Consider the following 24523-nt stretch of genomic DNA (forward strand, 5'->3'; position numbering starts at 1 on the left):
AATTTAAATCTCTGTCTGTGTCCTACTGGTACCACACATGTTTTTGTGTCACATCCCTCAGTAACTGGCATAAAAGAAAATTGGAGCAAAACAAGTTCTATGAAGCCCTTAGGAACATTTTCCTACTCAAGTTATTGGTTGAATTGCGTGAGTTTCTTAAAATAAGCAGCCGCTGCTTCCAGGAGTTAGCTACTGAGATTTTTCTCTATTAATTCTCAGTTCAAGTGTGATTCACCCTGGGAGCGGGTAGAATTCAACTCAATTAATTAAGTACATTTATTTGAGGAATTCCCAGTGGCGTTTAGTGGCAGCATCTGGGTACCCAGCTGTGGAGCTCTAAATGAAGGGTATCAGTGATATCATTCCGATGTTGCTTTTGCCAGTTCTCTCAGGAAGAGGAGAGCCAGGGAATATTTTTTTCTATAAGGCTACGTGCCTTTTAACTCTCGTAAAGTCTAACACCCAGGTAATAAGACTCAGAGCTTGGCACATTTCCTAGCAGCAGTTTGTCCCACAGCTTTCCCTGCCAGGGAACAGCTCTCCTTCTCCTTTTACAGGATGGAAGCTGGACACCCGGTACCCTGATTGCTCCCGGATTACAAAGGGCTCACAGAAAGATAAACCCATTGGGTGGACGTGCGCTGCAGTGGTGTAAAATGACTTCAAGGCAACGGGAAACCCGTGTGTGTGCGTCCCGATGAAGGGCTGCAAATGTGGCGAGGAGTAACAGCAGAAGAGCTTCCTCTGAGCAAAGGGGAGAATTTGACAGGGTCTGGGGATTTTTTGTGTGTTTAGGCTTTCTGGTGTTTTTTAAGTGTTACTGAAGTTACGCAGAGAGGAGGGGCAATAGCGAGTTGCTGGGTGAGGGGGTTTGTTAGAGGAGCTCTGCTGGGGGACAGGGTACTGCTTATGCCACTGCTGGCACCGATTGTCAGCGGTGTGTGATACCCACCGGGTTCTTGTCTGTATCTCCGTTTTCTAAGGCTCCAGAAATAGGTGTGGAAATTGCAGTTATAAACCCAGGGCAACACTTCATTTTCTAAACCCTACTGGAGGTCTTGACACAGGAGCAAGTTCTCTTTAGGGGGAATGAAGGAGCTGCATGACCGTTCTTACAGGAGAATTCAAAAGGGTCGCTGCCTCTTCTCTGGCTGGTGAGCAAACCTAAACCCCAGGAAGCTCCCCAGGTACATGTAAATTAATATTTCAGGGTTTTCTCTGTAAGTTTTATGAAAACAGAGTCATGAATGACCTGCTTCTTGAAAATTTTGGCATGCAGAGGGTATTTTGCATGCGCTTCAAGTATATCCCAGTGCGTGTGGTGTGTGTTTATTTGAGGTGCTAACCGGGCACAGCTTCTCCATCCAGCCCGGCGTGATGCCGGTGCTGCAATGCCTTCCTCCCGCACCCACCGCCTTGGCCCGCCTTGCTTACCAGTATGCTGTGTCAAGTGCTTTTCGTCTTTCTTACCTCTCCTCCTCCCGGACTCTGCGTAAAAAGCAGTACAAAGCGTTTTTATAATAGCATTTGATAGTGTTGAGAGTCTTAAAGGCTTTGCTGTGAGGTACCCAGGTGAAGATTTATTTATAAGCTTGAGTGTCCAGCTGGGGAGAGCACTGACACCTACCTTACGCTGTATCGGTGTGCTTATACCCAGACCAGCTTGTCCGGTACATCATTTAATGCACGTTGGTGGGCGGGTGGCACTGTCCCCTGCCCTGTTAAAAACATCCCCAGGTTTGTACCGTTCTTCTGCTGACCTCGTCGCTAGGGTGATTTGGGGTGGCTATGCAGCAGCCCTGACCTGGCAGTGCTGGCGGCAGAGATGTGCGGCGAAGGCATCCAGCACATGTGGCGTTTGCCGTTAGCCTGGAAGCACAGCGGGTGTGGTGTGGTGACGAGCCGCAGCTGGAGTGCTCTCAATGAGCGCAGCCCGTGGCAGTCCAGACAATGCCCTGTTGCGTCCTCGCTTTTACCGTTCCTCCCAGTGACGTACGTTTCGGTAGCTGCCCAGCTGTTCTTTGGTCTTCGGGCTCGTTCCCTGCTCTTGTTCTAATTTCTGTTTGCTTTTGGGTGTTTCTCTTGGCAGAATTACGAAGAAGCAGACCGAGACCATACGGGTTAGTGATTCCAATTAGCACCAATGCAGACGGGAGCTATATCTCCAACATCCTCTCTGCAAGTCACCAGAGAAGATCAACGCGGGAGGTATCGCAGAGCCCCAAGCAGCTGTATTTTAACGTCACTGCGTTTGGAAGGGAATTCCATCTCCGGCTGAAACCCAACACTCGGTTAGTGGCTCCCGAGGCGGTAGTGGAGTGGTACGAAGACTCTGTGGAAACTGGAAACGATGCTGGCAACGCAAGTCAGACTGGAACCGCTACAGAGCGGCTGTGGAAAAGAGAGCCCCTGTGGAGCAACTGCGCCTACGTGGGAGACATAACGGACGTCCCCGGAGCTTCCGTTGCTATTAGCAATTGCGATGGGCTGGTAAGGCTTGTTCAATGGCATTGATGTCCAGTGTTTTACCATTTTGTTGCTTTTAACTACACATTTCTAACTGATACAATTTGAAGAGGCTCATTTCATAAATCCTTTAGAAAATGCCTCAGTACGTGTGGATGTATGGAGTCCCTCTGCTTTACTCTGGGATAATTTCTTGGAGTTGGATGCACAAAGTCTGTAGTGTCACCGGTGGGGAAGAGGGAAACCAAACCTACATTTTGTTGGTTCTTCTTAAAAAGAACTTTCACGAGGTGTTACAAATGGGGAAATTAATAATGAATTTATTTTAAGATTTAAAAGATGACCTGTTGGTGAGTGAATGTAGAATTCGGCGTCCAGTTCGTCATTGTGTACATCTTGGGCAGCAAAATCGCGGGCTGCCCTGTAGTCCAAGAATAGCAGCAGATTTAAGTTGTGAAGTTTTTATTTATAAAATAAGCATGTTTTGTGTTTTCTTACATGCAGTTTTGTTTCATCAGAAGGTATCATATGCGAATTGAGTGGTTTGCGTCTTTAAATGGGCTGTTCCAATGGGCTGTTCCTAAACCAGTGCTGGCCCGGTGGCTGCGTTAGTTGAAGACGCGTGGCGCTTCGTCGTGGCTTCAGCAGAGGCAGCGGCTGGCCTGGTGCAAACCCCGTACTGAAAGGCTGGGCATATATTGAGCGCACATACCGTTCGTTAATTCAATCATGCGGTAAAGCAAGCGAACAATGCTTACCTTGTGCTCTTTAAGGAGCAGGGGCAGCAGTGGAACATGACCACAGCATCCAGATTAATGCCGTGGCTCCTCTGCTGCTGTTCAGAAGAGCAGTCGCATCAGCAGCTCTGCAACGTGTCCCTTCGTGGAAACAGGTTTCCCTCTTCCCGTCCCAGGCCACGCGTTGATGATTCAATTCCATTTTGTGATAAGTACGGGCTAGCAAACCTCGCCTCTGCCGTGTGCCTCTGCTGTCCGTGATTTATTTCGGGTAAAGCAGTCAGCGTGTGTGATTGCAGAGATGTCGCAAACTTGTGGTTCTGAGCTTAGGGCTGTGCACAGAACTCCTTGTCTTTCCTTACTTAAAGAAAGGGAATACTGGTGGTGCGTCCAGCTGAGCTTATCAGCTACTGTCAGCTTGGTGTCTTCTGTTTGGTTTGGGTTTTTCAGGAGAATCTGTTGGCAGTGCGCTGGGTTTACAGATGTGCAGACATCTGCCCAGACAGAGTTCCAGATGTTCTCACAGTGAACGAGACCCTCGAGCTGGGAGCTGTGTTTTAGCAGCGTCCTGAATGAAGTTCTTGTGTGAAGTGAGACAGCGCTTAAGACAATAAATTGGATTAAATGGGATTAGATGAAGGAGTGCAGCAGCTTTGGCAGAGTTGCCATGTGGCTGGCAAGCTGCCGAGTTGTGTTTTCAGTTAGCTGCAAGGAAGCAGTTGCTGCCTTCGCAGACCTTCACGTGTATGAGAAGACAGCAGGTGCCAGAAGGGTCCTGAGTGAAGAAGAGGGGGGTTCTGGGGTGTGTGCTTTATTGCTGCGCTTTTCCCGTAGCTCTTCCTGTGCTTTCCGTGGTTTTAGGGGCTGGGCTAGGAGAAAATGTGCTTTTTGTGTAAGGCTGGGAGTGGGTAAATGCTCCTGCATGACTCTTGTCTTTGTCCATCTCAGCCCAAGCTGTCTCCTCCAGGCTTTGGGGGGTTTCCTCAAGCCCCTGAACCACCCGCACGTGGCAGGGTTGGAAACCAGCACGGTAAGGAGCTGTCACGGCTGTTGCCTGACCTTCCTGCTTCACACCCGTCTTCCCAGGAGCGACGGTGGCAGGCGCTGCGGCTGGCCTGGTGCCTGGGGGGGCCCTGGCTGGGAGAGAGGCGAAAAGGGGATCCCCTTGCGGCCAGAGAGCTGCTGCGGCGCCTCCTCCGCTCCCTGTGTCGCCCAGCCTGCGTGGGAACAGCCCGCGTGCTGAGAAGCACCTTTATGGAGCACTTGGGCTTGCCCGCTTCCCCTCTGTGATGTGACAGTGCTTTGGAGCTCTAAGCAAGTGAGTGTGGAACAAGTAAATAATCCTGAAGATTGGTGGGATGTCAGGTTTGGGTTGGGGGTTTTTTCTCCCCCCCAGCTCCAAGGTTAGTAGAAGTAACGTCAAGTTAGCGTTTCTGGCTTCTCTGTTGCTGTGCTGTGTGTGTCTCACCAAAGCTGGAATACTTCATCCTGGGTGTATCCTAAAGATGTGAAGAGTGGGATGATACGGCTTAACGGAACCTGGAACAGCAGTGAGGCGTTCTAGGGCCCTGTGTCTATTGGAAAGATTTATTTTTGACTTCAGAGGAATCTAGACAGTCTCCAGGGTAGCCGGCTAGGTTCTTGCCTTTTTGGAGAAAGGGAATCACTGTGGCAGTGATTCACTCAGTGTGTAGCTGATGAAGGAAGGTTGATATCCTGAGTGTGCTCACAGTACTGGAGCAGAACACTGGGCTTGCCACCCGCCAGCCAGAGGCCTCGCAGGCTGTGTTTTGTGTGTAAGGAGATCGCTAATCACGACTCGTGGGACACCTCCTGACAGCTGGGCACCGCTGGGTGGATGGTTCAGAGGGACGGGATGGTGCTGAATTTGGATTGATCGTAAAGGCATGGGATAATCGGCACCTGCACTAATACAACAAGGTTCTGCCCATGGTCTCTTCCTGCATGTAAACTTATATTTAAAACTCAAAATATTTGAACACTCTTGTTTTTAAATAGTTCAGCTGTCTACTTTTGCAGTACAAGTTAGCTGCATGCCATCAGTTTTTCAAATTCCTGTCTTGACATCTGCTTAATATCCCCTGAAAGCAACCCTGCCTGTGTAAAAAACCGCATCCATGTGCGTGCACTTGTCATAGCAAACGAGCACTAAAGACTCGTGTAGAAGCTTCCTGTTGTTTTTATTGCTGTTTCAAAAAAATCGGGCAAGTAGGTGGCAAGTGCCGTGTGATGTGATGATAGTGATAAAAGCCCCTGTGAAGCAGCATTTTGTAGTTCTGCTGTGTGAAACAGGTCGGGCGGATGTGTGATGCTGTGTAACGCTCGCTTGGTTTGGCATTGTACGGCAGCGCCTTGTTTCAGAAAAATGTGCTTCTGCAGGTGTCAGGGGTGTATTCCTGGTGTTATTTTGGTCACTGGTGCTTGAGGAGGCTGGGAAAAGGCTCAGCTCACCCAGAGAACGCTTGCAGGCTGGCTGTGCTCCCTTCACACACTTGTAGCCTGTTGATTTTTGCATTCCCATGTCTTGTTTTGCCTCCTTCCTGCTTTTCCTTCCTTTCAGTGCCTGTACAGCAACATCTCCGCACTCTCCTGCTGTCCATCTCATGGGGCTCAGAGTTACAAAGGGGAGTAAGTACTGCTAAAGGTGATGGCAAGCCTTCCCGCAGAAGTTGCCCGGCCTGTCCCTGTTTCCATGAGTAGCATCTTCACTTGTGTCCCCCTTGCAAAGATCGGATCACGCAGACAGTCACGAAGAACGCAGTTTATCTGATTTAGTGCCAGATGGTGTAAGTGCTGCCTTCTCCTCTGGATACCTGTGGGCATGTGCTGTGTGTGTGTCTGCACGACATTAAATGTTTAATCGAAGGTCGGTTCCTCAGCAAAGTGGTTAAAGTTAATCTGCTCCCAGGTGGGCAGGTGCTGGGTGGTGTTTCAGTGTCTGGCTCGTGTGGTGGGTGTCCTGGTCTGAGGTGCCAGGGTGCTGCAGGTTTAATGGCTCAACTTGTCAAAAGTTACTGGAGTTTCTCTGACCTTGGAATTGTGTTGCTCAGAAAGTGTTGGTATGCATCTAGAGGAGCACGTGGTTTAGAAAAGTGGGAAAATAATTGCAAGATGTTCAAGAAGGTGGAACAAAGTCAGTTCAAAGCAGATTTTGCAGGTGGCGGTTTTCACAGATCGCTTGTGTCGTCTGTGGAGGATGCAGAAGATAACCAGCTGCAAAAACCCTGACAAATGTCTCAGATCGTAAAGAAACAGAACATGGAAACAACTTTTGGAAATAACGAAGTACAAGCTTTCAACTCAGTCTCTACCTTTTTGTTGCAGAGGGAATGGCCTCAGTTCCTCAATGGCTTTCTTCCTTCTGTAACAACCCCCAAAGAGCTGCTGGTATGCGATGCACTTGGGCTGTACGTAGGTTCTGAACCATGTCTTTGTAGCCGTCTGCCTCCTGGTTTGAGCTGTGATCTGGTTTATACTCACACCTGTGCCTTGCCCAGTGGGAGCGTTGCCTTCGTTTCTGACAGAAGGTTAACCTCACTTGTTGTAAATGGCAGGGCTGGGCCAGCATGCTGAGTCTGTCATCTTGGACTTGAGTTACCACCTGAAACGTGACTTGCTTCATTTATCGGGAAACCGTGGCCTTCAAGTCCAGGGCTATGTACACCCCTTTGAAAGTACAGCTGTCGGCAACTGAAACACCTTCACTGGTCTGCCTGCCTTTAGCTGTTAAACCAGGGAGAGCCTTCACGACAGACCCGCTGTCAGGAACAAAACCAACCCTGGCTCAGATTTATAATTTGAGATGAGTTATTCCTCACTTGCTTATTGTCATCTTTTTTTTGAAGAATATCGAGATGGGAAGCAGCTTGTGTGTGTCTGTGAAGCCCTTACAGTCAGCACTTCTGCACGAGTTCATGTTCAGATGTTTGTATTTGGGGAGTTTCAACATCTCCTCAAAGTTCGGTTTGAATTATTGGACACGACAATCTCTTAGCACAGAGCTCTTGAAAGTAGGGACTACTTAAATGTTAGTCTTTGACTTTGTCTTAATTTCACCCTTCCCCTTCGTGGAAGGCAGTTGGTGAGAGTTTCCTGCCTCGGTGGTTTGGCATTCGTTGGTGATGACAGTCGTTTGCAATGTCTGAGCGGAAGGATGTACAGAGATGTGCGCAGGTGCTTTCCTTTGGCACATACACCTGAAATACACACTGGAGTATCTCAGACTGGAGACACTCGCACAAAGACTTAAGCCCCGGTTCAGGAAAATCCTTGAAAATATGCTTAAGTTCAGGGATGTGGTTAAGTGCGTACCAGGATCTACGCAGTTTCAGGGTGTTTTGGTTTGTTTCAGACGCTCTTTATTACCCATTGCTCCATCAAGACTCAAGTGAAGGCTCATCTCTCATTCACGTGTGGGTATTAGTGGATTGTTTCAGCATCGTTCCCCTGAGCTGGCGCGGTGCTGTTACTGAATGGAGAAATTGCTTTCTAGGAGCTTGTGATTTTTATCAGTGCATTAGAAAAGCACTCTGGAGACCAACACTGGAGCTGCTGCTGAGCATCTGGTGGCAGCCCATGGGAAACTCCTGAGGAGGGTAATTGCAGTGTTGTAGAGAAGAACGTGGTTCGGGAACCGCTGCCGAGCAGGGCTGCTGTGGAAGGTGACCGGAGCATCGTCACTTCTCAGGGGGGAGGCATCACCACAGCAGGCACGGTTGTGCTCTCAGGGGGACGGGCTGAGCATCGGGGCTCGAATCGGGACCGTCCCCTGGGCCCTGGAGGTCTGTCCCAGCGTGGGAAGCTGCGCGCTTCCGCTGCCGGGCTGCGGCCAAGCGGACATCTGGCGATGCCGTGCCTCTGGGAGCCTGACACACTGGAAGACGCGCTGAACGGCCAGGGAGGTGAAACCGTGTCCTGACCGCGCGGCCGGCAGCAGTGTCTCAGGCTGATTTAATGTCCTTACGCCCCTGCTGCCCTGTGCTTTCCACAGCAATTACATCCCTGCGTGAACTCCCGTAACCGGCCGTGCGTGTTCTTACCGCTCGCCTTCTGCTGCGCTCGGCAGCCCCGCGGACTTATTAACTGGGCTGGATGCGTTGCAGCTGCCTCCTGGGGCTGACAGGTCCCGGCTGGGAGCCTCGGCCGGTCCTCCCCGTTTGACGGAGCAGGCTGCTGGGTCGGTTGCCTTTGGTCACTGTCAGGCTGGGCTGGACTTCATCCCTGTCACTTTTCCAGTGCGAGGCTAGTATTGACTTTCCAGACATAGCAATCCACAGCAAAGAGGATTTCTCAAAATTCAGAAGCTCCAGAAACTTGGAAAAACACAGTGCTGTTGTGTCACTTATTCAGGATTTTGGGCTTCTTGCATAAAACAGAGGGAAGGAGTATTGAGAAGGGAGGTGATGGTGACACCAATAGAGTATAAAATAATGTACCATAGGAGATCCTTTAATTTGCTTCTCCTTGAAGCTGTCACTCAAAACAAGCTGGTATTTCACCCTTACTTTGTGTGGTCAGTCTGTGCAGATGGTCACTCAAGCTCCGTTCGTTCCTTCTCGTCTGTTTTTATCAGTTTTTCTAGTGGAGCCGGATTTGTGCCAGTGATGGATTTGCCTCACTTTGTACAGGACCCGATTCTGAGCCCTTGCCTTTCCTTCTCTCGTCCTGCCTTGCGTTTCTCCCGTTCACCCTCAGAACCAATTCCTTGTTCCCCCGTAAGACCTCCCTTTTCTTCCAAAGCTCTCATCAAAACAGATTTTTGTGAAGCTTTCTCTGTTACAGGAAGATGCCAAAGAACTTGTGTCTGGAAGACACGCAGTGTAGGTAGATGCATGAACAGCTTGGAGAGCGTTGGGAAAGGATGATGTGACCAGGTGAGAGAAAGCAGGAGAACATCTGAGGCCCTCCAAACCCCAGCTCAGCTCCTCGCCCTCTGCCTCAAGTAAGATTAAACCCACTTGAAAAGGAAGCTCTTTTTTAGAGATGCAGAGAGAATCTCTTGGCTTCAGCAGATAGTTTGAGAAGCCTGTTGTTGGTCCCAGCTTGTGGCAGCCTGAGGATGGCCAGCTGGGGAAACCTCCGTGCTCTGTACTTCCTGCACACGGTAGGAAGCAGTAAAAAGGGTGATGCTCGGAGTTTCCACTTGGTTGTACGCTCTATGTTTTCAAGGCTGATTCACCCACTCAGTCCTTCCCTGAAATTACAATTTTCCGATGGGCTACAGCTCTCTCTCCCTTTGTTCCAAGGACTGTGTGGTCATAGGAAAAACTGAATAGATGTACAGTAGTGCCGCTACAGACTTCAAGTGGATCAAACTGGGCCAAAATATAAGGAGCTGCACAAATATTTTTCATAGCATGGAAATATGCGATCAGTTTGGATAATAGGTTTTCCAAATGGAAAAAGATGCCGTGTGTTTTTAGAGTGGAGCACAAAAGCGAAGGGCCTGACAGTCTCCCACAAGAGCGGCTTTCCTCCTGCGTGGAGAGGGGCGGGAACAGCCCCGTCTGCTTCCTCTTCCCTCTGCACAAGGTACTGAGAAGAGTCCTGGGTAAGGAGAAACCAGGCGTGTGGCCTGACCAGCTAATGAAATGGAATAGGTGAAGGACTGTGCGTCCCCGCAGTACGGTCCCTGCCTGCCCGCCCGGCGGTACGACAGCCCAGCTCCGCTGTGGCAGAGCGAGGGGGCACGGAGGGACGTCAGCGGGGGGGTCACAGCTCCCCTGGGCCTGGGAGTGAGTCAGGACCAGGAAGATCCCTTTGAGCAAAGGGATTGTGGACAGATTTGAGATTTTTTTTTTTTTTTTCCTTCAGTAGCCTTCCCCAAGCGTGATTTCTCCTGGAGAGAAGGAAAGAGCAAGAGCTGGGACGGTGAGCAGGCTTCAGCAAGGTATCTGAAGTCTGTCTTTGAAGGAACTCACGTTCCCCCTCCTCGCTTTGGTTGCAGTCATTCCTTGCTTAAAACCAGGGCTCGTGGTTCCTGACAGAACGCCGGGCTGCTGGAGCTGGTGTGGATCCTCCGGCGGCCAGCCAGGGTTTGTCATGGGCGCTGGAGTTAGCCTAGGTGTCTGTCCTTGACACTGCTGAATTTTTAAACCTTTTTTTCAAGGGGCTCAACATTCTCCTATATAAGCTGTCCAAGGATTAAATGCTTCCTTCTTCATTTATGCTGTGGTGCAAGCAATGCTTGATCAGAAAAAAGGGGGAGGAAAAACCACTTTTCTGCCTGATTAATAACAGCCAACTTTAAAAAAGTTTAATAGTGTTTGTAGTTATCTTTGTTTGAGAAATTAGATTTTTCTTACTTAACAGCACATCCATTTGAAGATTAGTGTATTTATGAATTTTTCCACATTACTGGCCAGGTAAATGATGTCTAAACACATCACTTAGTGCTGTGTGCATTTGGCTTCGCAGTAGTCCATTTAGCAGCACAAACCAATTCAGGATAACACAGATTTAAGCTGTGTTTAAACCCGCCAGATAACAGTTAAATGTATGTCCGTCTTCAGTCAGGAGGACTGTCCCAGCCTGGGTTACTGGAGTCTCGGCGTCTGTTGGGAAGGTCCTGGGACTGGTGACATCTGTCGCAGGAGAGGACTTTGTATCCTTAGCTTTGTCAGAAAATAAAGTATTTAAAGTACAAACCTATTGAGCAATTTTCGTTGGTATTTAATTGCCCTTTAGTCCCTTCCCCACGCAGTCCATCTGCCCTCTCCTCGCTCCGGTGTTTGAGGGTGCCTGTGTGGGCACACGCGCTATCAATATTGTACGCAGAGAGAAGCCGCCTTCTTCTCAAGGGTAGTGGGGCAGTTGAGCTTGAAAATAGTAGTTATTAGTTTTTTCAGTTTATTTTAAAATATTTTTCATGTGGTATATTTTAAGGACAGGTAGTCTGTGTAAAGTAGGATATTTTAAGTCAGCGTCTTTCTGTCTGGAGGTGTCGTGTGTCTCAAGCAGAATGACTGTTATCTTTTTTGCTGCCTCTTCATGTCACTGGTGCAGTGGCTTACAGAGGCAGGACGGTGGTTAAGCTGTGAGAGGGATTCTGGTTTGTACCTGTGAACATGTGAAAATGAACATCTCTCATGCATGGATTCGGGCAGCTTTCAGTTTACGTTCCAACAGCGTGTCCCTCCAGAACAGTTGTGGTTTTACAGCCCTTCGTGAGCTAATCTGAATGGAACGTACATTCTGCTAAGCTGCTCCTCGGCCCTGGTGTGTGGAGTACCCCCGTAGCAGCATTTCTGTGGTACGGGTGCTCCGCAAAGGAAAAAAAATAATTGCCCTGTTTCTCTGTAATCCAACAGAAGCATTATCCCTTTGTTTCACCCTGAGAATACCACCGAGCCTCTCCTGGGTCCAGACCTTTCCAGGCTGTGCAGAGCCCAGGAGGAGCCCGGGCGGGTGCGATGGAGTTGGCATGGCTAGAGCTGGCTGTGGTGTCACATCGGTATTTAGTCCAAAAACTCCCCAATACTGAGTGTCCTCATCCTGGTGCTTGCTTTTCTTAAATAAACCCGCACAGGCCTCGAAGGAAGCTCCCGCAGGCTTCCATGCTGTGCCAGGACAGGAGCAGCCTGCTGGCCTGACGGGTCCTGCCACGCTCCCCTCGCAGTCGTTGTTCCAGAACGTGGGTGCAGCAACCTCAGGAGACCTCGCCGCAGCAGACTAGTTTGGGAGCATCATCCTGGAATGACCGAAATGACTGACAAGGCGCTTTTGGGGCAGTTTTGATGGTAAACTCTAATCAATATCTCAAATAATTCAAAATGATAATTCGGCCTCTGGGTTTCACGTCACTCTGTAATTCTGGTCCCTTGGAGCAGCTGGCCTCTGAATTATTTTCCCTGAGCCAGAACTTCCTGCAGACACCCGAGAGCCACGACTGTCTGAGGTTTGTCCTGTTCTGCTGATGTCCCTGGACTGAAGAAATGAGTTCCTGAAGGGAAACCTCCACACTCTCCTCTTCTCTTTTCCCTCTCTGGAGCTTATTTCTGCAGTCCAGGACAAAACTTGTATTGTAAGTGGGATGGAAACTGTGCAGATCTCTCATGGGACATGTATAGAGATGACACATGTAGTCAGCCTGTCACTGTTCTCTGTCTCTAGCGCCTGCTGAAAGATCACCCAGGCGGCAGGGCTCTGGACAGAGCGATTTCAGGGGATGGTGGGGTACAAGGTGTTGGTATTCCTGCACTTTTTTTCTTGGCAGGACGAAAGGATATTTCCCTCCTGGGAGTCCCTTCTGCAGATGGATTCTCGCAGAATGAAGTTAAGGCTGGAATGAATACGGGAATAGTTTCCAGCAGACTCTCTTAAAGTCACCAGCGCTGTCAGGTTTTGAGGTGGTGCTGGGCTCCTGCCCAGCCGAGCTGTCCGTATCTCCTGCAGGAGTGTGGTGTTTTCTCCATCAGCGGCTGGTTCAAACACAGCTCTCTCGGGGGAAGGAGCTTTTCATCTGCATACCTGCCCACAGTGTTCCCGAGGGGTTCTGTTTCAGGGGGATCGTTTCCATCCTCGCCTTGCGCAGGGTGGGACACCAGCAGTGCAGTGGATGGCTAACGGCAGTAAGAAAAGAAGAGGTTAGAGACCAAGGCTGTTTGTGGAACAGCTGCTGGGGTCTGGGACATGGGCAGGAAACACTTTTGTGAATACGAGGCTCCCTTTGTGGCACTACATTGGTTCCCTTGATTTACATCTAGAGCTGCGCTTCCTGCCTTCCCCTTTGTCTTGTAAGATCTTCTAAAAGTCCACAGAAATTGCAGTAAATGTCTGCTAGGATATTTTGAGTGAATTGCTGGGCCCCTGCTCTGCTGTGGCTGGTTCGATGAGATCTGGAAGCCCTCAGCATCTGCTGTCACCCCAGAGAGGGACAGCCTTATTTCCTCAAGCCTGACTCCGTGTAGGAAGTGCTCAGAGCCCAGGAGAGCACCTGCCCTGTCCGTGTGTTAGTCACAACTCTTACCAAGGTCTGGGGACCAGCAATCCCTTTACTGGTGGAGAAAAAAAGATAGTTTCTTGGTTGGCAGCAGAGAGGGCCCATCTTGAGGGGAAAGACTCCTTCCAAGTCTGCCCGAGATGGATTTTCTTCCCAGCTGAGCGGTGAGCTGCAATAGCTGCTGACAAGAGCAGTGAACTTCTACCCGAGTGGAAAACTCCTACGGATAAATGCTTTGTGCTAAAACCCACCCCTGGCCTCTGCGGGATCTGTGGCCCTGGCTTGGAGGAACGGGGGGACGCTCCTTCGCTGGTGGGTTTGCCTGCGCTGTGTCCGGGGGCAGGCGTTGTTCTGGTGTCCGGTTAGTGCCATGGGATGTGTTTCTGTAGGTTTTGGAGGAAGTCAGTTCCAGAGATCTTCTCCCTTGGACTGTATCTGTTCAAAAAAGGTGAAGGCGGTTTAGCTTTTTCCAGAATGGGCTCGTAGGAAGCTTTTGTAGATGCTTTTTGGTAACTGGAAGTAAAGTTCTGATATTTACCCTAAAACAAGGTCTCCATTTATTCTCTGTTCAGCAGACAGTGGCAGCAGCTTATTAAATAATTGAAAGCAAGGACGAAAGTAGAATCAATCCCATCTCTTTGGCAGTCCTGCATCATTCCTCATCCTTCAATTAAGGAGAGTTAGGGTGACTGGCACCAGAACACTTTACTGCTGTGTTTTCAAGGCAGCACTTCAGTAGCATTGATTTTTTTCTAGGCTTTCTGCATGTCTCTTGCTGTGGCAGCAGCAGTCAAGGTGATGTCCTGCCTGAAAGTTTGTGTTTGAAGAAAAGGAAAGTAACACTGGTTTATGATACAAAAGAAAAAAGAAAGCAGATTGGAAACTAGAAAAACAGCCTTGCCTGGAATTCACAGGAAGGCATAATTGTTTAGCTGGCTTTGAATAATATTTCATCTGTTTGCAGAAAGTTGGAATTCCAGAGCGACCATCTGCGTCACGAACTGGCCAGCCTTCTTCCCTGAGCAAAGAGCCCTTTGGAAGCAGATGGCTGGATGAGCTGTTGATGCAGCTCTTACCACGGCAACTGGATTTTCAGAAGCATTAGCACCAAACGGGCCAAGTGCTGGGGAGCTGGGGGGGTACGTGGTCAAGGAAGAGGCTTGCCTTCCTGTGAAACACGTCTGAGCATCAAGGGGTCTCTTGGGACACTAGGAGAAGAGGAGCTGGTGTCAGTCCAGGCTGGCACCTGAGCAGCATGGCGTGATGACATCCCAGTTGCCCACATACTCTTTACAAGGGAAGGATTTCACTTTGGGGGTGTACCGGGGGCTCTCTGGAACACCCAACAGCAATAGCCCAAAACTCTTCATTTGGGAGCTTAGGAACTACCCCAGGTTTGCCAAAATGTGTATGTGCTGCAGAATCACTGATTAATAGCCACAAGTGGAGAATATGATGCTAAGAAGTCCAACTTAACACTGTTTCTAGTCTCTTTTTTTCTGTCTTTCTAGACTGGAGAGAATTAAGACACTTCCCAGTATGTTGTGACTTAGGCAGAGGTGAGAAGAACACAGAGTTTGAATTTTAAGCTGTGCTGGCTGCGCCGATGCTGAAATATGGAGGTGTTTTAATCAGACTGAAAGGGATTTAGGAACAGGAGCCTGTAGAAAGTCTGCATGAAGAAGCTCCAGCTCTTCCTAAAACTACAATGTCCCAGCTTTCATTGTCACGACTCACAGACTTTTCTTTACAGTTTATTTCTGAGTTTGAAAAATTATTGCTTACGACAGCATGGTTTTATGTGTAATTCATAACTTGTGAGTAATAGAGGCTGGAACTGCTGTTCCCAGGTCAGCGCAGCGCTCCCCAGTTGGCCCTCCCTTGTGCGACGCAGAGCAGAAGCGGCGGCGGGTATCACACCATCCCGAAGGGTGCTGGGGGGTGCAACCTGGGCAGCTGCGTGTCGCCCCTGTTTGCAGCCTCTGCTCTAGGGCTGCTGCTGCACTGATGTGTTGGGTTTAAAGGGTGAAGCCCTGCTCAGAAATCGCGGAGGCGGCGGCTCTCCAGTGCTGCTGCCCTGTCGGCGTGCAGAAGAGGAGCTGCTGGGTAGCGTTGGAGAGCTTCCCGAAGGGTGCTGGGGGGTGCAACCTGGGCAGCTGCGTGTCGCCCCTGTTTGCAGCCTCTGCTCTAGGGCTGCTGCTGCACTGATGTGTTGGGTTTAAAGGGTGAAGCCCTGCTCAGAAATCGCGGAGGCGGCGGCTCTCCAGTGCTGCTGCCCTGTCGGCGTGCAGAAGAGGAGCTGCTGGGTAGCGTTGGAGAGCTGCCGCTGGGTATCCGCTCCGCGAAGGGACGTGGGGCTTCCCGTAGGTGGCTGAAAAAGGTCTGAAGCAGCTCACTGGTGCCTGGGTGCTGCTCTGGGTGTCTGTTTTGTAGCTGTTATTGAATCACACCTTTTAGTCTTGGCTCCGCTTTTTCACAAACAGTGCTTTTAAGGCAGTTTGACAAATAATTTCCTTTCTGCACTTTTGCTTTTTGTTACCAAAGTAGCATATGTTGCTTAATTTTATTTTTTATTCCTGGAGGCTCACAGCTAACAGTTTATAAAATAACCCAAGCTTATTAAAATTACCAAGTACAACCCTTTTTTATAGTTTTAGTAATAAAAACCAGATTGTGTAGCTTCTGTGGACCCTTGATAACACACCTAGCACACACAAACTGGGCTCTCATTCACGTATCGTGTGGTGAAGTACGTGTCTCCGTAAAAGAAAGTAAATAGACACTGAAATGGTCAATGTTCTCCAAGCCGAATCCTTGTCGCCTCTCTCAAAGTTGGCATTGACTGCAGGGTTTGCACTGAATTTGGAACGGCGTTTGGCAGGGCAGAGCCACAGAAGCCGATTCAGCCGTGCCCTTTTTGATGTCCCGTGTTTATTCAGCGCTGTGCTTGTATCTGGAATTTGACCTCAGAGCCGCGTGGTCTGAGGTTTGCAAAGGGGGCAAGAAACGAGACCGGGCAGAAAATACCACGCAGGGTGGCTGAGAGAAAAGGAAGAAAGCGGAAGGCAGCAAGATGGGTTTGTCTGTTGTAGGAGCTGGTTTGTCTCTTGTAGGAACTAATGGTCTGCAAACAAGTTCTCATCTTTTTTGGAAGGTCACACCAACATCCTCATCCTTGCTCTCTGGTTCAGGCTCTGAAAGAGTCACAGAAATAAAACTAAGTCAGTTCGACCCCCTGACCTCATGTTTCATCAGGAGTTTCTTGAAATGATGGATAAAGCTAAAGCACTGTTGTTCCTGTTGATGGGGTGAAATATTTGCTTTCACTTTGGTTTTAAGCTGATACTTAGTTTTCACAGTCTACTTCTGCGACTTGGTTGGTAACTTTAATAAATCACTTGGACTTTCTTTTTTAAAAGCAGCAAGCATGCAACAGTGAAGTAACTTTCTAACCTCCTACAAATTGCACTGCTGTTTGGCTTTCTTGTTTTATACCTGTCTAATCTGCTAATATGTAAAACTACTTTTCCTTTGAGAGATTTTACCACAGTTTGGGTTTTTATTTTTTATACATGAAGGTGTAGAACCAGTTTAAAATAATGAGTTTGCTGTACATATTACTAGCTTTGCCATTTCAATACTCAGGAATGGTGCTTCCCAGCTTTTGATCAACAGAATATTTCCATTCAGGGCAAAATATATCAGTTTTCTGTTTCTTCTCTAAGTTGTATCAGAGGAGATGACTCTTTTTCATGCTTGGTTTTGACTTAATTTTCTGTTATCTTGGAAGGTCTTTCATGTGGGGCTGGTTTTGTTATCTACATTGGTACCCTGCCAACAGCATTAAGTCCTGTGCAGCAAAGGACGGTGAGAGCACGTCTTCCAATGGCGGGGAAGGGCCAGGGGCTCTGTACAGCAGAAATTAGCAAACCCTGGAAGCTGAGACTTGTGGAAGTAGACTTTATTAAGGTTGAGCCAAGCTGTCCGCTGTCTTATTGTCAGGAGCATGTGAGTTATCCCGTTTGATACTCTAGAGCCGTACAGCTCATCTTCCATAGGTCGTATTCCCAAACTCCAGCTGGTGAGGAACTACAGTGGAGGGAGCAGCTTGCCTCTGAACTCAGTGGAGGTGATGGAAAAAATAACGGATTTCTACTTTGTAAATGCAGCAGAGTCAGGAGGAGTCTAAAAGAGCAGGTGTGGCACCTTTCTGCTGGGATTTCTGGTGGGCGCCCAGTGGGAGGTTCCCACCTCGCTGATTCCCCCTGGCTGGACACTGGGACTCGAGGCGCCCGCTGCACTGGAAAACCGTGGGGTTGGCGTTGAAGCCCCTCGGGGGGTCTGTGTTCTGCGGTGCTGAGTGCCCTGCAGCGTGAAGCGCGTTGGCTGCCTGGGGAGGTGGCAGCGTGGGACCTGGTCACGCAGCTCGTGAACACTGGGTGGGCAGAGCGGCGTTGCTCCATGCACTCACAGGGTTACCCAAAATCTGGAGCGTTTGTAATTGGTGCCAATTCTGCGTCATCGTTCACGACTGCTGCATACGGGCAGCAGAGAAATGAACCTTGCTTTCCTGTGCCACGACAGGCACGGTGCTGCTGACCTCAGGTGTCCCCTTTCCATCCTCTAGATCATGAGATGTCAGTATTCTGGGATTCTTTTTATTTGCTTTGTAGTTTTGGAGTATTCCGCAGTCGAAGTTCTTGTTTTTCCTTCTTTGAAGGCTATCAAATGTCCTTGCTTTTTGTTTTCCTTTCCACTTTTTAGAGGAAGCTATGACTCTCCTGTAATCCCACGGCTCCAGGAGCTGTGGAAACACCAGCTTCACTGCAAGCACTGGCAACCCTGCGGCAAAAGGCCGAGCGCCCCTTTTCGTGCACCCGCTTCAGGCTCCGTTCACAGAAGGGAGTTTTGCCGTTGCCGTTCGTTTCACGGAACAGTTACTGATACAGAGCTGCTGTAATTGCCGCGAGGATAAAACCTGTGCTCAGTCAATATTTCTAACAGAGATGTGCTGGGCTCAGTGACTGCACTGAGCATGTCCCATGCGTGCTTTTCAGTTTTTATAACCGATATTTGAAAACCACAATTCCCTCTTTAAGGACAAAGTGTTTTGCATGCCAGTTGTGCAGTTAAAATGAATCTCTGTAGGTTTTCCAAGAACAAAAAATAGAGACATTTTTCCACATAAAATCAGAGTTTGTTTTTTCTTTTTGCTTTCATATAACTCGTAAGGGGTTCCATTGATTTTTCTTAGACTTTCTGAAAGGGGAAGAAAGAAACCCAATATTGGGATTAAAACCAAGCATGTGAAATTTCAGCATAAAGGAATTTACTCATGTATGTTCATAGAGGAGGCTAAAAAGCTTAATTTCAGCCCTGCACAATGACCCAGTAATATGTTACCGTTGTCTTCTGTGCAAATTCATCTGAATATTGGCTGCAAAAAAAACTTCCGAATGTCTTTTCCTCCCTAAAGCGGTGCATCGATTCCTGTATTGAGAGCGCTTCGATTCCTTGGCAGGACGAGCAGAAATTGTGGGGAGGGATTCTGCTCTCCCGTGGGATACAGAGATTAACAAGGAGCAGTGTTAATTTTAAGTTCTGCACATGTTAAACGCCGTTTCAGCTTTCTGCAGGAACATCAGCCCGTTTTTACCATCCAGGCTGGGATGCTGTTCAGTGTAGCTCATGTGTTTCGCTGAGAGATTCTCGCCACCAGCCGAGGAGTCCGTGGCTGCACCGCGCTGTGGGGTCTCTGCTGTGGTTTGGGTTCATCGTGGCACCGACTAAAGACCTCATTTTCAAAAAGATATGTGAAAGGCACTCCATGTTTCTGATCTGAATTCATATAGCTTAATTCTCTGTTCTTTTTATTTATTTCCTTTTTTAGTGTATTAACGGGCTGTTAGGATCACCATCCCTTCCTTGTACTCTTAGTTCTTCACCACACTACCCAGTGCTCCGGTGTGCGTGGCTTTTGACTGATGTTCCTTCTCACAGCACAGTGTCAGAGTAGATTAGTAATCTTACAGTGATGTTTTTATAACTCCGATTACCCTGAGTGGTGCTAGAGGTTTCTAGAATGAAGAACACGTTTGTATTTACAGTGAGTTTGTTAGCCCCAGGAAGAGCTCTCCTTCGTTAAGGAAATGGGTGCGCTGTTTCTGGGCAGCCTGCCGTTGGGATTTCAGTCCGAGTGTATCTCAGCTGCTTATTCCTGAAGTGTGTCCATACTTGGGAAGAGGATATTAAACATTCCTGTGTTTTCATCCTGTTTCTGAGTTTTCATCCTGGTATTCATTTGAACAAATAATCTTTTTCTTCGTAGCTGCAGAAGATTTTTTTGTTTCAAAAATCTGGTATTAGATGATCAGTCAAACTTCTGGGGTGTGAATTGTTGAGCTGGCTGGGAAACCTGAGCAACGTGTGCTGTTTGAATTCTTCATTTGATCAAAATTGTCTCTAACGTTTTTAAATAAATGCTACCTCACTCTTAGAACTTCTGTCGTAAGGAAAATCTTCACGCTGCTCCATGCTGTCTGTGTTTAATAGCCCTCAAGAACTGAGACTAAAATCATCCAGGAGCTCTTGCCTTAATTTTGAAATGCAACAGATAAAACACGTGATGTAACATGGATTTTACATCACACTGATCCTTCAAAGAGGAGAAATGAGCTGCTGGATTCCTGCTTGCTATAGCAGAAATGACTCAAAGAAGACGACGCCGGCAAGCGCGGATGTTTTGCCCCAAAGCCGCGGTGTCTGCTCGGAGGGGTCCGTGGGGACTGGAGGCCCGTCCACAGGGCAGAGGGAGTTTCATCTGCAAACCTCCCCTCTCCCTGCGCTCAGCAAACATATCAATAACATCTGTTCCTCAAAATGTGCCGAGTGCTGCCATATTCCTTTTTTCCAGCATTCCTCTAACGTGTAGTATTTTTTTACATGCCAAGTATGTCGAGGCCGTAAATGCTTTAACATGCAGGAGATGTGCAGCAGCAGAAGTATGTCCTTTTGGATGGCTCTCCCCCTTCCCTGCCAGCCCTGCAAGACGGACCTGCCGGGGCCCTGTGTCCCCTGACGTGACTGAGAAGCGGGCTCCAGGTGACGTCCCACCCCCCGCGGGTCCCTGGGGACCCTGTGCTGCCGCGGGGGCTGCAGACCCTCCGTGGTGCCTGCTGCCGTCTCCTGCATTCACCAGTTCCTTCTCAGACGGCTTTGTTAAGTGCGTACCTCGGTCTGCTCGTAACTTCACATGGTGGCGACCTATTTATATCGCTGTCGCCAAACTCTTGGTCTGTTGTGTTTGCAGCTGCAGGAGGGAAGGAGGTGGCTGAGCAGCGTCGAAGACCGAGGCTGTGAGGCCGCGTATCCAGCTACCACATCCGTGCCGCCGGCATCTCACTCTCCAGCTGTCTGTCCGCATGGTTCCAGGTCTCTGCCCATCTCATCTTCCGCACCTTTATTTCTTTAAACCTTCTCAGGCCATGCAAGATGTTCATGCTGGCTGCGTTTTCTCAGGGAGCGTGAGCTCCCCCCGTGCCACGGCAGCGAGGAACCGCAGTCCTGGTGGGGCCAGGGGCACCCCCGAGCTGCCCCCCGCCTCCACCTGTCCCGCAGACGGAGCCGTTTGTTCTTTTTCGTTTGGCTGCAGCTCTGAGAGCAGCTTGGAGCGACACCGACTGCGGGCAGAGCGGTGGCCTGCGCTTTGCTCTTTGGGTGGACTTCTCTCTCTTTTTAGTCAATTTAAGATAAAAAATAATAATTTTGCATGATTGCTTGGCATTTGGAATGAATGCCATTCTTGGTCTCTTTGGTAAGCTTTCTATATTTACACCAAATCTTCTGCATACTCTAATTTTTAAAGTATCCTTAGCCACTTTTACCAGCTCAGCTCTGTATGCTGTACACAACATTGTGATAAAATAATGCAGATCGATGAGCCTAAATTACTTTGAAGTGTCATAAATAGAAGAAAACGTGTGATATTTGATTGCTTTCACTTTATTTTGATTAATCATTCCATACACTGACCTGTGTGACTTGGGGGGAATAACTACAGAAAGTAGAATAAATGGAAAAAGAGAAAAAAAAAGTAGGTAAGGCTACAGCTATCTCAGCTGCATTACGAGCAGAAGGGGAACTCTTCCCTGCTTGCCGTGTGTTCTGTACACAAGCCGTGGGACTCATCTGTACCTATTAAGTCTCTTGACTCCGTCATCCACAGCAGTCCCCCTGAACTGAGATTTCTGACGTGTGCCGTGAGGGCATCGTGCGGGTGGCTGAGCTCAGCGTTTTTGTTTGGCACAGAGCGCTGGTATCGTGAATCCCAACAGACTCTGTATCTGCCAAATCTTCCATCTGGCAGGAGGACGTCCCTGTGCTGTCAGAGGTGTGTCCATGGACGTGCTGCCGCAGGTCTCAACCCCAGTATCAGAGCAGTACATGTCATCCCTGTTAGCCTAGTAGGTGAAGATGCAGCACTACACAAATGTGCTTCTGTTTGCCGTTCTGTTTAGTGACAGGCTGTATGCTGATACTCCTTTTTGTTAATTGTTTTGTTTGTACAATATGAGGGGGGTGAGGCAGTGGCCCAGGGTGCCCAGAGAAGCTGTGGATGCCCCATCCCTGGAGGGGTTCAAGGCCAGGCTGGATGAGGCTTTGGGCAACCTGGGCTAGTGGGAGGTGTCCCTGCCCATGGCAGGGGGTGGCACTGGGTGGGCTTTAAGGTCCTTTCCAGCCCAAACCGTTCTATGTTCTTTGCTAAAATCGAACTCCTTTCCCTGTGGGTGTCAGGAGCTGGCTGCGTGGGTCACTGATACGCGGTTATTCCAGCACGGTGAGGGCTTGCCCGGTGTACTCATTTAACAGATGTGACACCTGTGCAGGCTTTACGCAGCGCAGGGGCGCAGGGACAGTGCCCTCCAAGCTGCCCCCGCACAGAGGGGTGTCGGGGACGGTCAGCGTGCCTGCCCGATCCTCCAGATCAGGGGCCTGGTCACTGCAGAGGCTTAAAAACCAGACACCGTCCACCCGCGGCGAGGCAACAGCCTGCGCTCGTAACACCGAGTTACCGTGAGATAACGCAGCGGGGTGCGTTCTGTCGCGTGTATGTGGCCCGTGAGGAAGTCCCGGAGGGTACCGCTCCAGGTATCGACTCCGGTGTCAGTTCCCGTTGGTAGCAGTGAACTGACCAGGGGCTTCGTGGGGCCAACTCCACAACCTCAGCTTTCTGGTGTGTTTTCGAAGAAGAAACCCAGAGAATCAGTGTGTTCTTAACAAAATATGGATCCCATATGGCATGAGAAATAATACCCACCCAGTGAATTGAAGGTACAACCCTGGAGCTACACATGTAGGAAACTTATGATCAGCTCCCACCTACTGTAGCTCTGTTCTGGTGGAGGCAGGCGAAGGGAAATGTGCTGCAGGCAAAGCATCCTTCTTTGCTTTTATTTTTCTTCTAATAAATCAGCCAGTGTTCAGCACAGCTCCAAAAAGCTTTCGTCTTTGGATTAACCAAGCGAGCAGCAGGTAGCAGTGACGCAGGTTTTGCACAGTCATTGAACTGAACCCACCTTAAACCAACAGGGCGGGTGAAAGGTAGCAGTGTTTGTGCGCTGAGTCTGTGTTTTCAGACGAGGCAGCACCTTTTTTATAAAAGCATGTTTATATCGACTCCTTAAGAAGTTTAGACTGGAGGGCTGTCTCCAGAAGCTGCCCCCTCCCCTTGTGCCAAGTCCCGTGTGTTTGTCTTGGCAGGATGCGGTGTCTGCTCAGCGGGCGCGGGGATGCTGACCGGAGGGAACACAGACCTCTTGGTGCTTTTCAATAGGGCTTCTATTGGGTTAGCGGCGGGGCAGAGGTGTTAGCCCCCTGCCGGTGAGCGGCGGGACAGAGCTGTCAGCCCCCTGCCATTGTCCAGTGGGGGAAGAGAGAAAGAAGAGAGGTGGGAGGAGAGCCCTGGAAACATTTTCCAGTTTCATTGGTAGAATGGTCAGAGGAAGCGTTCTCGGGAAGGTAGCAGCTGCGCGTTGGTCCTTTAGCTGCATTCTGGCCCCGTCGGTGTTGGTGGTGGGTGAAATAAATGATGATGGCAGCTGAAAATGGCACAAGCGACTTGATTTTAACTTATCACGCACGGGGAATCTGTTAAGAGATTTTGATAAGAGCCAAACAAGTGATTTGTGGCCCAAAGTGAGAATGTATTCCTGATTCTGACACTTAGGGGTGCTGTACATATTTCTGCATTTTGTTTTCTGAATGTGATGTTAGATTTCAATTTTGTAAGCTTTTAATCTCCCCTATCTCAGATCTTCATAGTAAAGAAGATAGGAAAGCATGGCAGTAAAGACACGGTAGGTGGTGTTTCCAAATCAGTCTCTGTTAGGGGAGGGTGTCCGTACCCTAACCCACAGGACAGGTGCCTGCAACACGGATGAACGTTCTCATGGGGGGGATGCAGTGAAGCTCTACAGATCACGCATCCCTCACGGTGCGGCGTCATCAATTTTAGATCGCACGAGTGACTGTTCTTAGATCAAGTTTTGTGCCTTGGGTACAGCTAAGGCAGGTCTGTGCTGTGTGTCCAGCCGGAGTGTTATCGTTTTGCTAAAAGCCAGTACAAGGGTGAGCTGCAAGCACGCCACATCAAACAGGTAAAGGTTTCGCTTTGGGATACTGCGAAAGTCTCCATCTCCTGGTTTGTTGTACTCGGTGTAGCGCAAAGGCAATTTAAAGCCATAATTGATACTATCATCTTCTCTGTGGTACATTCATTGTGTCTTACAAAACTGCAGGGTTTCCAAAATACAGGTGCCAGCTGAAATACACTGTTGTGAAGATAAGCACATACATAGATTAAAATAACAGCAAAGCCGCAGAACATTGGGATTAAAGCATTTTTCACTGAAAATAATCAGTATGTTGTGCACTTGCTGCCTTCAAGTCCATGAAGAATGGTTGAACCTGTTAGAATTTAGCTATAATTCAATGTCACGCTACTTAAAAGTGTGCGTTTTCAGTGGATCCTGAACCTTCACAGGCCAGCCTGAACCATGGAGGACTTCTCCCACTCATCCTTTTGTGTTCCCTGTGTTTCCCCCCACCCCAACTTTGACCCCTTCTGATTGAAACCGAGAACTTGGTTGGTGTCCTTGGGGAGCCAGCTGTGTTTGCTGAGCATTGCGGGATGGAAACGCAGCCAGTGGCCGGTCACCGAGCAGCACTAGGAGGAGGTTTGTAGAGACAAAGGAAGAGTTACCTGTCCCGGGGGAGCTGGTGTGACGGGTGGTCCCTGAAGCCACGGTTCGCCCTCTCCTCTTGGTTAATTATTACCCAGGTGTTTCCTGATGAACTCGTG

At 49.1% G+C, this 24523-nt stretch overlaps 1 protein-coding gene across 1 annotated transcript in view; it reads left to right on the top strand.

The window, feature by feature from the left end:
* The first annotated feature begins 2127 nt into the window (after positions 1-2127).
* ADAMTS3 (ADAM metallopeptidase with thrombospondin type 1 motif, 3) overlaps positions 2128-24523 on the top strand; it is an 89706-nt gene continuing 67310 nt past the window's right edge. Inside the window, exon 1 of the mRNA XM_010081893.1 lies at positions 2128-2490. The gene's annotated coding sequence lies outside the window, so the exon portion shown is untranslated. The remainder of the gene's footprint in view (positions 2491-24523) is intronic.

This window comes from Pterocles gutturalis, unplaced genomic scaffold (genome assembly GCF_000699245.1).
Source record: "Pterocles gutturalis isolate BGI_N339 unplaced genomic scaffold, ASM69924v1 scaffold4359, whole genome shotgun sequence".
Lineage (NCBI taxonomy): Eukaryota > Metazoa > Chordata > Aves > Pterocliformes > Pteroclidae > Pterocles > Pterocles gutturalis.